This window comes from Chaetodon auriga, chromosome 6 (assembly GCF_051107435.1).
Source record: "Chaetodon auriga isolate fChaAug3 chromosome 6, fChaAug3.hap1, whole genome shotgun sequence".
NCBI lineage: Eukaryota > Metazoa > Chordata > Actinopteri > Chaetodontiformes > Chaetodontidae > Chaetodon > Chaetodon auriga.
In genome coordinates, this window is record NC_135079.1 from 19,684,729 (window position 1) to 19,698,191 (window position 13,463).

At 40.7% G+C, this 13,463-nt stretch overlaps 1 protein-coding gene across 1 annotated transcript in view; it reads left to right on the forward strand.

The window, feature by feature from the left end:
• Window positions 1-13,463, forward strand: part of lrp5 (low density lipoprotein receptor-related protein 5) — a 63,486-nt gene that overhangs the window by 27,311 nt on the left and 22,712 nt on the right. The window lies entirely within an intron of this gene.

Here is a 13,463-nt window from a genome sequence, read left to right on the forward strand (position 1 = left end):
TGTATGGTCTGTATTGATGTAATTGTATTGGACGTTTTGTCTGCTGACAGATACATTTTTTAACCACTTCACATACTGCCAAGTGTCAAATTGCTGAATACTGAACTTGATTGTCTCTGATCTGATGAGACAAAGGAAAGAACACTAGTGAGGGACTATGATAAAAAATATCTATTTTGATAAATGTCAATTCTAGGACCATCCAGATTGTTGCTGTCGTTCAAGCTGATAAATACTCTACACAGTAGACATTGTCTGTAGGAATGCTCCATTCATTCTGTTTAGGAAGATAGAAGCCACTCATGGAATATGTCTCTGATCTGATACCAGTCATCCACAAAGAAAAGCATCAGCTTAAGATCCCCCATGTCTGAATAGAAGGAGCTGCATGGCCCTCACAAACATCCTTGTGCCACCTGTTTTCAGTTTGTCTCCAAAGAAGAACTGATCCATCATAAAGCTGCTATTAAGGCTCCAAATGCTTTTGATGTTGTTTATTTGCCAAGAATCTGCAGGGTCTTATTTCAAACAACAGCAGATGATGTTACTATTGAGTATTTCCTCTTCGATTGAAAATTTGTTTAGAAGTGAGCCACTGCAGTAGACGACGTGAATGAAAACCTACAGCCAATTGGCTCTCAGTAGCTCTCAGCATTGTATTACATTATGTAGTGTATTATGTTATTAGAGGAGAGCGTAAGAGAAAGCTATTAAAATACATTGTATACATCTGGTAGCATAGACATGTACAATGAAGAACATATCTTCTCATGAATGATTGTTGGCTGACTTGAAATATGTCAGAAGATGTGAAAAACTTGATATTCTGACTGTGTGCCTGGTTCTGGAGCAGCAGCACTGTTGCTATGACTCCTTCCTGGTGACTGTAAGGGGCATATTGGGAAATGACTGCATGCTGCCAGCTGTCAACTTGTCATTTAATAAGTTTGTCACTTCAACAAGACCGCTTCAGAATGATGGGCTGTGGTTGGCATGGCTGTCTTTGTGTTAAATGTACTGTATCTTGTAGAATTGCCAGCTCATGTTGTCTCCTTCTGACAAGTCTTCTCTTTTCTTTTTTTTTTTTTTTTTTATTTTATTGATGTGCTGCTGCTGTTTATGCATGCCCATTTTGTTCTACCATCAGTTTGTTTAAAGATAGTGCAGACTAGAAGATTTTTCAATTTTGAAATTTTTGTCCCTGGTAGGTCTGACTCTTAAACGTCAATGGTTTGAGTCATCAGTCGAGTACACCCTGAGTCAACTCTACCTACCTACTTGACCTACATGAAGACATGTAATGGAAATAGGGAGCAGCATGACGCAGAGCAGCGCAGCCCCTCTCTGTTGGCTCTCAGCTCCAGTGCAGTCCTCAGCAGGAGAGATGCTTTTAAAGAATACTATTTATGCTATTCATCCCACATCTGTAACTGCATGTGCCGCTTGTTTTTGGCTGATAAAATCAAAAATGTGTGAAAAAGGCTGTAGCGTCTGTAACAGCTCAAGACAGGGTTAAGACTTGAGGAAACGACAGACTTGATTCCATTCTGATTCGAGTGTTTTGGTCTCAGATCTCAATCATTTGTATATCGTCAAGTTGAATCGTCTGAATTTGGTTTGAAATATTGGGAGCCATGGCAGGCTTGCCATCAGTGATGCAGGTGAAGCTCTGTGACAGAAGATTCAGGCCATCTCAGGTGCTGAGAAAGTTTCTGGCCTCAATCCAGGTTACTGGCAAAAAGCTGACAATGCTGAAATTTCTTCAGTGCATGTCAGTGTGGCGGCACACTCATTTTTTTTCAACATGGAAAAAAGTCAGACTTGTACTAAATGGAGCACACCCTGATAATTCCTGCGTGTTTCAGACCTTCTGTAGATATCGTCTTCATTTTGTTAATGACAAAGCTGTAACAGTCACATTAACTTCACTGATTGTGAGTCCAGAGGACAGCGAAGTGAAGCGAGGGTTGGGGGTGGATGTTGTTCTTATTGCCCTTCCCCCGCTCCCCAAGACTCCTACAGCTCCTTTAAAGCAGATGTTCTCCTTTCTCCTTCACTCTGTCTCTATCAAATGCTATGTCTCTTTTTTAGACCTTCTAATAGCTACTTGTCCTTCACCTGCTCTTTTCTTCCCCATATTTTAATTTTTTTCCACTTTCAGTTTGTTACTACTCTTTGATTGGTCTTCTTTTTCTTTTCAATCCTTGTTCCTCAACATTTGTCTCTGATTTTGCCTGGTTACACTGTCATTACTGTGATTTGGCTGTTGTTGTGGCATCTGCAGAATTGGACGAGTTTACTAGTGTTAACATATTTTCTTAGCAGCAGACAGAAGAAGAGAAAAGACTAGAACAAGAGAGTGAATGCCTGAGCTTTCTGGATGAATGCTTACCAAGTGAAAAAAGGTGGCTGCTCTGTTGCTCCCTCTCTCTCTCTCTCTCTCTCTCTCTCTCTCTCTCTCTCTGTCAGGGTGAAAGGGCCCACCTCAAAGGGCTTTTTTTTTTTTTTTTTACGTTTCAGCCTTGTTTTTATCCTGTTGAAAAGAAATTGCTGCTGGGTGTGAAGACATTTCCATTGTATGTCTGCCTGCGTCTCTTTCGTGTGTGTGTGTCTGTGTGTGTGTGTGCATGTGTGTGTGCATGTGTGTGTGCGTTTGTTATTACCACACATGCATGAAGGCTAAGGCTGAAACCCCACGTCCCATTTGCCAGATTTACACCTCAATGACAGAATAGTAGATTCAGCAGAGGTTGAATGAAAGGATAATTCTTATTTTTGCAGTTTTTTCATCATGCCATTCAAGCAGTGGCCCCAAGAGAAACTGGGAAACTAGAAGTTAGAAGCAAAATGAGTGGAGAGAGAAACTGATGCATTTATGTTAGGGATAGGTCATCGTCATAGGATTTTGAATAGTCATTAAATGCTAAAAAAAAACTGAATTGTTAATATGACTATCGTCTAGTCTTTAACAAATATTTTCCCTTATTTTTAACCTGTGTGGGTGTGATGTAGTTCATCGGGTTCTGTGGGAAGTTGATGTCTTGATTGTAGCTTCCAAACTAAAGGAAGTGAGTTGTAATAGTCAGTGTGAAAGTGTCCAGATAAGCTCAGGTTGTAGCCTAATACTGTTAGAGAGCTACATTAGTCTAAAGAAACCAGTGCACTCCCAACTATGGTAACACAGGTAGAGCTATCTACTAGCATTCCTGAGATTTGATGAGCATGACATTGTCCAGAGGTCACATTTCACATACCAGGAATTTGCCTCGGTGCTGTGGTGCACAACCATCGAAATAAGCAAAGTAAGAGACAAGAAAGCAAGTGAGTCACAAGTATCAAATAGAAATTTACAATTAAAATGGGCCAAATTTACTACATAATAAAATGAAGAGCTGTACAGGTGTTAAAGTGAAGAGGATGGAATGTGAAAAATATTGACCAAAGAATGTGTAAATGTTTATCGTATAAAGGGGAAAAAGGATAAGTTTAATTCCCTGAACTGAAAACCTAGATATTTGCATCAACGTGTTACGTAATGCGTCAAATTGAAAGTGTAGACTCTACGTTAATGAGGTTTTAGTCTTGACTCTTTCAACTGCAACAATTAGTTGAGTGATTGAAGAAAATTAATCTACATCTATTTTGATACTTCCTTAAGGAAAGATGGCAGACATTTGATGGGTCCAGGTTCTTAAATCTGCGGCCAGTAAAACAAACTATTGTCGTATTGATAAAGATGTCAGGCAGTAGTTGGCTTTTCTCATCATTCTGTGAGCATCCGAGATCTCATTTTATGCTGCACGTGACTCAAGTCTGCAGACAGCAGGGCACGGTGAAACTGAAAGGAGGTTGCTGCCTTGCTCAGAAGTTGGAGGTGTGCAGCCCGACGGCTGCAATGTCAGTGTCAAAGAAAGCCACTAATAGTATGTCAGTGTTTCAACACTACTATGTTGCATACTCATGTCATGCTTTGATCCTACCAGCCCGAGGAGTTTTACATCACAAAAACAAGAAGAATACAAATTCATCCAATTCTTGTGTTATTGCAAGAGCTTGTAATTTGTTCTGTTACAACAAAATTCCATGAAATACGGTCAGATAAGATCAGCAGTTGCAGCCTGGGAAAATGTCTTAATACTGATTCACCTTGTTTTCAGTTAATTCATGTTAATTTGAAAAATGTTAATGTCGTTGGTGCTGTGTGTTGAAGGCCCGGCTGCTTTGTCATGAGTGTCAGTTGATGGTAACTGAATATATTTAATGTGTTGTATTATTTACTGTGTTAGTGGTCTGTACATGTAGTATACAGAGATCTCTGGATTTTACCTCTACCTCAGACAATGGAGTGTGTGTGTGCCTTGGTGCGTGTATGTGTGTGTGTTTGTGTGTGAGGCGAGCCTGCCAAACAGCTGAAAACTGAACAGCGCCCAGCATTTTAGCTTTTGAAAGAGAGAAGAGAGAGAATGATAAATGACTGAGGCAGACTGAAGACTTTATCCAAGAGCACTGGAGGAATGCTCTCTCTCTCTCTCTCTCTCTCTCTCTCTCTCTCTCTCTCTCTCTCTCTCTCTCTCTCTCTGTGTTTTCAAGTCTTTTTTAAAGAAATCTGACTCCCCCTCTGCAACCTCCTGCCCCACCCCCTCGTCGGTGGAAAAAAAACCCTCTGAAGTTACCGCACAGGCACCCTCCTTTTGAAAGGGTGTGTGTGTGTGTGTGTGTGTGTGTGTGTGTGTGTTAATGTGTGTGAGAGTGTTAGCTGCTTTGACTGATGTGTTGCTTTGCGCTGCGCACACACACACAAAACGGCTGCTTTGTTGTGATTATGCAGATTGACTATGCGTAGAGCCATTCAATCACACTGTGGAGCCATATGGTAACTGCTTGTGAGAGTGTGTGTGTGTGTGTGTGTGTGTGTTTGTGTGTGTGCGTGTGCACGTGTGTGTATGAGGTGGAGAACAGGGAGGTGTGTATGGTGGAATTTCCCCTGCTTAAGGCCCTGCACCTTGTTTTAATAGCTAGTCTCCTTGCCTGTGTCTTGTTTCTGTGACCGTCCAGCTAAATGGGCTGAGTCTGTACAGCTCCATCTGAGACATAATGTCTGTGGTGGAATGTAACCAATGTAAAATTAAGTACGTACACTTACTTAAGTAGTATTTAAGTACAGTTTTGAGACACTTAAATTTTCCTCTCAGCTCGCCTGTGAAGTAGACACTGAGTCCTAAGCCAGGGATTTATTCAGTCTGTTATATATATATATATATAAAAAGAAATGTGGAATCGCAAACTATCCAACAATAACTGCAACCCGTAATACCATAACAGTCCAAAATGACAAAGAGCTATAATATGATATGCAGAGAAGTGTGAAGCTCCAGTGTGAAAGCATTACCTGTTTTCCTTTTCCTTTGCATGTCTCATTTTTTTTTAGCTTTGTTATTACGATTATGTTTGTATTATGGCAGTTCAGCCCAGCTTTACTTACCTGAATTAAAACATTTGGAAGAGGTGCAAGTGAAGGCTCAAAGTTAGTGTTCAATGCATCTGCTCATAACTAAGTGCTAATTCAGTAACATATAATATATTCAATGCTATGAAGTGATTAGTGTTGATGTCACGTCGAAGACAAAAGCCTGGTACACAGTCATGTCAGCTATAACACTGTTTGGAGAAAACAGTCAAGAATTATTATTTGCGTGACCCAATAAGCTTAAAACTGTTTTCAAAAAGAGCTTAGCTACCGTAACGTAGGCATATAGTGTCTTAAAATGAACTAACCATTAGCCTCAGTGGACATCTGCTTACCAGCAAGTAAACAGTGGTGATAACTCTTCAGCAATGCTCCAAAGTCCAAGTGTCCAAAATTTGAAACAAGCCAACATCAGCACATTAAATACAAAATAGCAAAATCCTTGTCATGCTCCTTTTTCAGTGAATGAAGGACAATGTTAAATTCTGCAGTAAGTGCACTTGCCTAAAAGCCCAGATGTAACACTTAACACTTCATTCTAAACTGGTCTAAACCAGATTAGAGAGGTATCTGGTCAAGTGAGGGAAGAAGAGGGGGACCAGACCCGCTCCAACAAACACAGAACAAATAGCTCTGAAAGATCAAATTCATTGAAGTTTGATGTACTGAAGAAAAAAAGGAGTCCATGAGGCAACAGACTGAAAACCTGAGACAAAACATTCAGGAGCTCAACACAAAGCTCCAAACTGAACAAAGCTTGTGTATCCAAATGCAGGTGGAGCCTGCTAAGATGGAGGAGACACTCGGACAGCAAGAGGAGCTGAAACACAAAAAGGAAGTCATCTACCTTAAAAAGAATAGTCATCACTTAAGATGCTCAGGGCCCTGGATGAAAAATGTAACAGACAAAAAAAGAAGAAAAAAAAAGATGCCCAGCAGCTAAAAATCTTGTAGAATAAAGAAAATCCCCAAAACAAGCTCCAAGAAGAACAGTTGCTATGTATCTACCGGAAACAGCAGCTCCATCGAGCTTGGACCCTGAAATGGATCGAGGAGCTGATGCTGAACCTGATGGATGGAGAAGAGACTCCATGAAGCTACACTTCAAGAGTTTTTCATAGGACTCAAAATCTGGACTGAAAACCCTGCAGCAAGAAAATCAGGAGCTCTGAGAAAACCTCAGAGAGGAGAAACCTCAGAGAGGAGAAACCTCTGCAGGTCCAGGAGCAGCTGAAGGTGTTTCCTGCCTTCGCGGGTTTACTCCAGGTGCTTTGGTGCTTTTTTTCTGAGAGGAGGGATTATTAGTAAAATTACTGAGTAAAAAAAAGTCTACTGCTAACTGAGGAACAGCTCAATCCCCAGAAAAAAAAAAACACTGAAGAGGAAAAAAATTGCACCAAGTTACAAAACAAAGTTTCTAGAGGATGCTAAAAACTGATGAACACATTCGGTCATGCCCGTTGTTGCCATTGTTGTGGCTCATGACTTACTTTAACACATACTCTGTGTCACAGACTGTGAAAACAGAACACCAGAATAAGAGTAAACTTGGTCGTTAGGGGTTAACATAACACGACCGAGACTCTGAGGCTGGAATGTGTTAACTATAAATATAGTGTATGCTGTCAGTTTGACAGTATGAACATGTGACTAACTGTAGGACATGTGGTGTGCACAATAACATTAGAACATATGAAGAGGAGGAGGAAGGCACGAGGGAAAAAGATCTCACTTCATCTACAAATGTAACATGTAGATGTTGACACAGCAAACTTGACTTTTTTTCTTTGAGTGCTTTTCCTGAAACAACAGTCAAGATCAGTGGTTTGGCTCCGGTCTGCGCTGCCTTTAATAGCTGCCTGGCAAATGGTGCATAGCTGGATGAATCAATTAGATAAAAGATTGAAATGAAGTTTTGTGTGGACGCTGGCCTCTGAGGGGCTCTGTGCTGCCCTGATGCTTTATCCCCTGTGAGGGCCGTGAAAGACGATTTGAGATGGCTTTGTGAAACGGTGGAGCCTCTCTTTAAAACACTGGCAGTGGTAATAATAGAGCAGGCAGCCAAGGACAGGCAAACACACACATATAAGCTCCTAGTCCCTGACAGGAAAAGTAGTAGGAGCCTGCAAGCAAACTTAGTGAGTCAGACCAACCAGTTTGGTGGAGATGCTTGATGAATATTTGACATTGATACTAGTCCTGCTGTCATAAGTGAACCTTTAGGAGCTTTATTTCGCTCCACTGGTAAATGCTATGTGGATTGTATTTGATATATATGCCGTGTTTAGACTTTGTGTGTGTGCATTATTTTCAAATGAGCTTTTCTTGGCTTTGAACCTTTTCCAACACTTTCAGTATTTGAGCATCTGCCAATGCCGAGTTGTGTTTTTCTGACAGTTTTCCTCCATGTTCTTTTTAAATGGTTTTAAATAGTTAAATGTTTTTGATGTGTTTGACAGCTTACATGCTCTGCAGTACATTTTTCTTGGGTTTCTATGATATTTTGTATAATTCCTCAGGACATAGAGTGTCAGTGTGGAGCTTTCCTGTGGTAGGAAGGTTTGGACAGGATTTAGACAGATTCTCTTGGTTTTGCAGCATGAACAAAAAACAATGCTTGATTGTAGTTTTCAACCAACAGCCCTTGTGAGAGCGGCTCAAAATAACCATATTTTAAAACTTCTGTCAGTGTAGCATGACGCAATGCACTGTTGATAGAGTTCACATACCTGGAGCACAGTAAAAGTAATACAATGAAAAAAAAAAAAGAATGAGTCAGTCTTTACTGTGGAGTTTGGGAGGTGCCAGGGAGAAAACAAATCATGCTCTCACATTGATATCATATATTAAGCCTCCTCCCCTCTTGTAGAGACTAGCAAACACCAGCCAGAAGTTTGATGAAGATGACAAAGAAGACATTTATGAAGAACCCTGAAGCTGAATTTTATATGAACTGGATGACATCCACAGTGTCATCAAAATCTTTACAGCCAAACAGTTTGGTATCCTATAAAATGTGTCCAAGTGATCTCACGGATATGACGGCGTTGTGTGTAACAGATAAAACCTGAAGAATAGCCAGATATCTCAGGCCAAGATCAAAATACGCCTCCTAGGCTCCGCGCTTTAGAAAGCCAATACCAAATTTATTAAGAATGCCTCAATCAGCCCTGATCCTGATCCTGTGGGTCATCTTAGGTCAAGCTTCCATTTAAAAACTATATTTCTCAGAAAAACCTTCAGTGTACATAAAAGAATCCAGGTGAACCCATCCGTTTCTAGAAAAATAATGCACCACTCCCTCACGCACGAACATATTTTATGATAACCTAACAGCCAGCCATGCTCTATACTTCACTTAAAGCAGTAGTAGTATGGCATGCAGTACGGCAAGCGTGTAATGTACTACGGCGCTGATATGGAAAGTATACTGACAACACTGAAGAGGGTTTGATGTTAGTGCTCAACACAACAAAAGCCGGCTGATTGAAATTCAAAGGCAAGTCAGATCAAGTCCAGCCAAGATTGTTTATACTGTCCATTATTGCAGGCAATCTCAAACAGTGTTGTCGGGGTGTGTTGCTGGTGAAGCCTGCATCTTACAACATAATTACCCCAGAACTGAGCCCACGCGTCTCTGACACATTTTCAACAAAAACGGTACGTTAAAAGCTTCACAAATGTTGTATTAATTGCAGGGTTTGTGTTGGAGTGCACACTGTGATCCAGGTCTAACAGATAGTACCACCCCATGAACATGCCGAACACTCTGGTATCAGACACCATACTTCACTCCAGAGACTGAAACTTGGAGTTTTTCCTGGCCATGACCTGATGTCTGATTGATTGCACCTCTGACACTACGTGTTTCCATAAATCCTGATGGAGCTTTCTGTGTGACTGGCTCTCAGGTGAAGTGAAATAACACCTGTTGTTGCTCAGAGTTTCCACAGCCAGCTCTCTCCCCTCCCTGATTCTTCCATGCTGTATCCCTCTCTCTGTCTCTCTGCTGTATGTGCTCCTCCATCCCTGTTACCACAAAGTGACAGTAGCTGCATGTCTCATTTCCTCTGGGAGCTCAGCCTTTGGCCCACATCTGTGTGTGTGTATTGTGGCTGATCTTATGTATCCCATTAGAATGGTAATATTGTGGTCAGATGTAAGCACTGTTGTGGTGAGTAAGCAATAGCAGCTACTAGCCCACAGCTGTGTGTGTTTGTTTCTAGTGCGTCCCATGTGGATAAGACACACAATGAATGCTCGGGTCAACTTATTACGCCTCCATGCCGGCGACAGCAGTGGCCAGAGGCATTATGTTTTCGGGTTGTCCGCCTGTCTGGCCCATTCTTGTGAACACGATATCTCAAGAACGCCCAGAGGGAATTTCTTCAGATTAGGCACAAATGTTCACTTGGACCCAAGGATGAAACCATGAGTTTTCAGTGGTTAAAGGTCAAAGGTCAAGGTCACTGTAACCTCACAAATCACATCTTCAGTTATAAGTGAAGACAGCATGTTTCTCACTACAAATTAGACACTGGAATCATACAAGTCAATGAAGGGATGACTTCCATTTCACCAAAAATACACTTAATACTCAAACCATTTGTGCCAACAGAAAAAGTTGATTTTGAATGAGTAGCCTCATATTGTTTTCATGTTTCGTCTTGGTTGTGTCACCATGGAAAAACCCTGCTTGTCTGAGTGACATGAAGTTGTTCTGTTGATTCCGTTCCATTTTGAGCATCGGCCATCTGTTGATTCATGTAAAACTGCCTCCAGATGTAATAATAATGTATGCATTCTGTGATGTCTGTGATTTAAATCAGTTTGAGAAATGAGTTGAGCTCAGGATTTTAATATGATTAAATGTAAAGTGTTAGAGTAGTGCGGTACACATCTTAAATCTCAGGTTGATCAGACTGAGCCATTTGCCCGTGTTGTCTCTTTGCTGATATATTACATAATTTCTTCTGGCTATGTAGAAGACAACTCCCAGTAACAGCTTCCACATCAGGGGGACATATTATACCTGTGCACAGTGGTGTTGAAAGAGCAACTTAACACCTTAACACGCCCCCCTCACAAATTGTAAAACTGCATTCTGAACCCTGACACACACCTCACCTGTTCTCACAGGTTCTTTTCGGATCAAGTCGACACAACCACTTTTCTCAGGAAAAACACACACTATAGACTGGGACACAATCATAAGATGTAATCAACTAACTCAAAAAAAAGTGTTTTTTAAAGATAACGTGACATATAGCACCTAATCAGGAAACCAGGGAACATGGCAAGTTCTGTTTGAAAGAGTATTAGCATGCACAAACAACACAAAATATTATTTTTGGCTTCTTAATTATAAACAGGACAGGAATTTCTATGAATTTTTAGATCAGAAAGACCCTCTAAATTATAGCTTATTAGCATTTAAAGGGGACAGCAGAGCAGAAAAAGATAGTTACAACCACAGGCAAAAGCAACTGGAACTCAGTGGTGGCTGCTATTATTACCAACCGATTTTCTTCTTGGATTACAGGATGACTCGAGTGTATCATCTGTCAAACGTTGGTTAGTCTCAGGTTGCACATTCCTGAGAAATGCTCCCATTATGAAACATACACACAAGTAAACACTCCCAGGGTGTATTTATGTTCTTTACTTGCTTTTGTAGGAAACTGATAGCACTGTGTGTTTATGGATGTGTGTGTTCTGACTGTGGGCCAGCACAGTTTTGGATAGGGGTCAGGTAATTAATATGTCAGCAGTTTAGAGGCAAAATATGTTTTATAAGTGCATTAACACTGTCAGCGAGCCCTCAACCAAACCAACTATAATCCCTTCTCTGTAGATGGACATTTGCAGCCTGCGCATCAATATGCAATTCATCAGTGCATCAAAGAATATACAGCCACCTTCATCATTATGGCCTGACCACAATTACCCAGAAAAGTAAAAAAAAAAAAAAAAAAACAACTCATACAATTAAGAAAAATGAAATAAAAAGTCTATGGAGACAAAGCAGCAGTGAAGTCACTGCTGGACGATCCACCGTGAACATTTCAGCCAGTCGCATGCACTTATTGTGCAACATGTGGGTGGGTGGCTTTGATTTGGGTCACATGATGTGCTTGTCAGGTGGTGCATCAAATCAGTGATTAATTAAGGTAAATGCAGCCTTTTATTTTGGCCTATGCCAAGGTGCAGTAATGCTAACCTTAACTCTCAGCCATAATGACGAGTGTCAGCTGAGTGTGGACTGTCACCTCTCTGGACATGGAGCTCTGACCTCCTGCAGACATACCAACAGCTTCTTCTCTGCTGCAGCTGCTCATTAGGCTCATTTCCTCTTGCTCCATTCTCAGTTTATAATGAATGTTTTCTTGTACATTTTGTCCAAATGTACAAAATATGATTTAAAAAAGTACAAGTGCACAAGAAAAGTTATCTGTTATTTCCACCCCGTACACAGGCTTTATGTCAGCTGGCACAATGAGGACATACTGTGTTTTAACGTCCACTTATATTGTTTTGAATAGCATATGTGAAGTTTGCTTGTAGCTATGTGCTCTTTGTATGTTAATGAATGAGTGAATAGGTCAATAACCACTGACCACAGGATGACATATATATCACTATTGGAGAGAATCAGCGACGGACCTTTGTCCTCACATCGTTAAGGTTGTGAAATGGTTGCAGTTGTTTATGTTTAGGCAACAAAACCACTTGGTTAGATTTAGGAAAAGATTATGGCTTAAAATAAGTTCATTACTGTTACATACACAATGTGACATAAGTACATTATCTATCTCTGGTAATTTATGCCACAAAAGAAAACTATTACTTATGTTAGAGTGCAGAGGATGAATTGAGTTTCCATGGGAACACTGGACGGAAATCCTTAAAAATATATTTGTTGCATAATAAAAAAAATCCTGTGCTTTAGACTGGAAATAATAGTGAATTGAATGGAGTTGAAGCAGATCAGAGTTTTTTGGACTTCCTGAAGAAACACTGTGCGAGCCTCCTGTTTTCTGCGTGAATCCATTCATCCTCCGTGTTTCATTATGTTTATGAAGGAATATCCGTGTGTGTGAGCGTATGTGAACTGTCCTGCGACGGTCCGACTTCTCCCTGCGTGTCCGATGAGACCTTTGTTACTTTTCTGTTTGCTGTCTTTCGGCCTTTTTGTCCTTTTTTCCCCATGCCCATCAAGAAATGAGACGTTCTCACACCCAAAATGAAAAAAGACGAGGGAAAAAAAATCACTCTCCCAGAGCATAATTCTTCCTGAAAAAGCCAGTGGAGAGAAAGAGTGAGCAAGAGAGGAGGAGAGGGCAGAGAAAGGGAGTCTCTCTGCCATCTTTTCACTGGGATGGCCATGTCTAATTGTGTCACAGTGATAAATGAATAGGTTTTTTGTGGAGGGGTCAGGAACCTCCCTTGGATCAGAGGCCCATCAAAGTGAATGGTTTATTTTTTCTGTTTGCTCACCCCCACCCTCTGAATGGATATTTAAATGAGTATTCACTAAACAGATAGCTGCATACACTGCTGCTCATCGCAGCAACAACCCTAATTCTTCTTATTCTGCAATTTTTTTTTTGTTCTGCATATTTTCTTCTGGCTCATAGCAACACAAAAATACTTACTGCGTGATGGCAAAATGAAATCAAAACATGTGGTACACTTGAGCAAATGTTTGTTGTGAAGTCAGTGTGAAATCCATTACTGCGGGAGCAGTTCCAGCTCTTACCAAACCCATTCCTCTGTACAATCAGTTCCTACTGTTTTCTGTGGAAATACAGTACATTGGAGTGCAATGGACAATTTCCTGCGTGTGTGTGTGTTTGTGTGTGTGCCCATGTATTACTCACATTGTGAGGACCAAATGCAGGTCCCCATAATATAAATCATTACATTTAAGGTTGTAGACTGGGGTTAAGGTTAGGTTAAGGTTAGGGTTAGGCAAGTTGTGCTTATGGTTATGGTT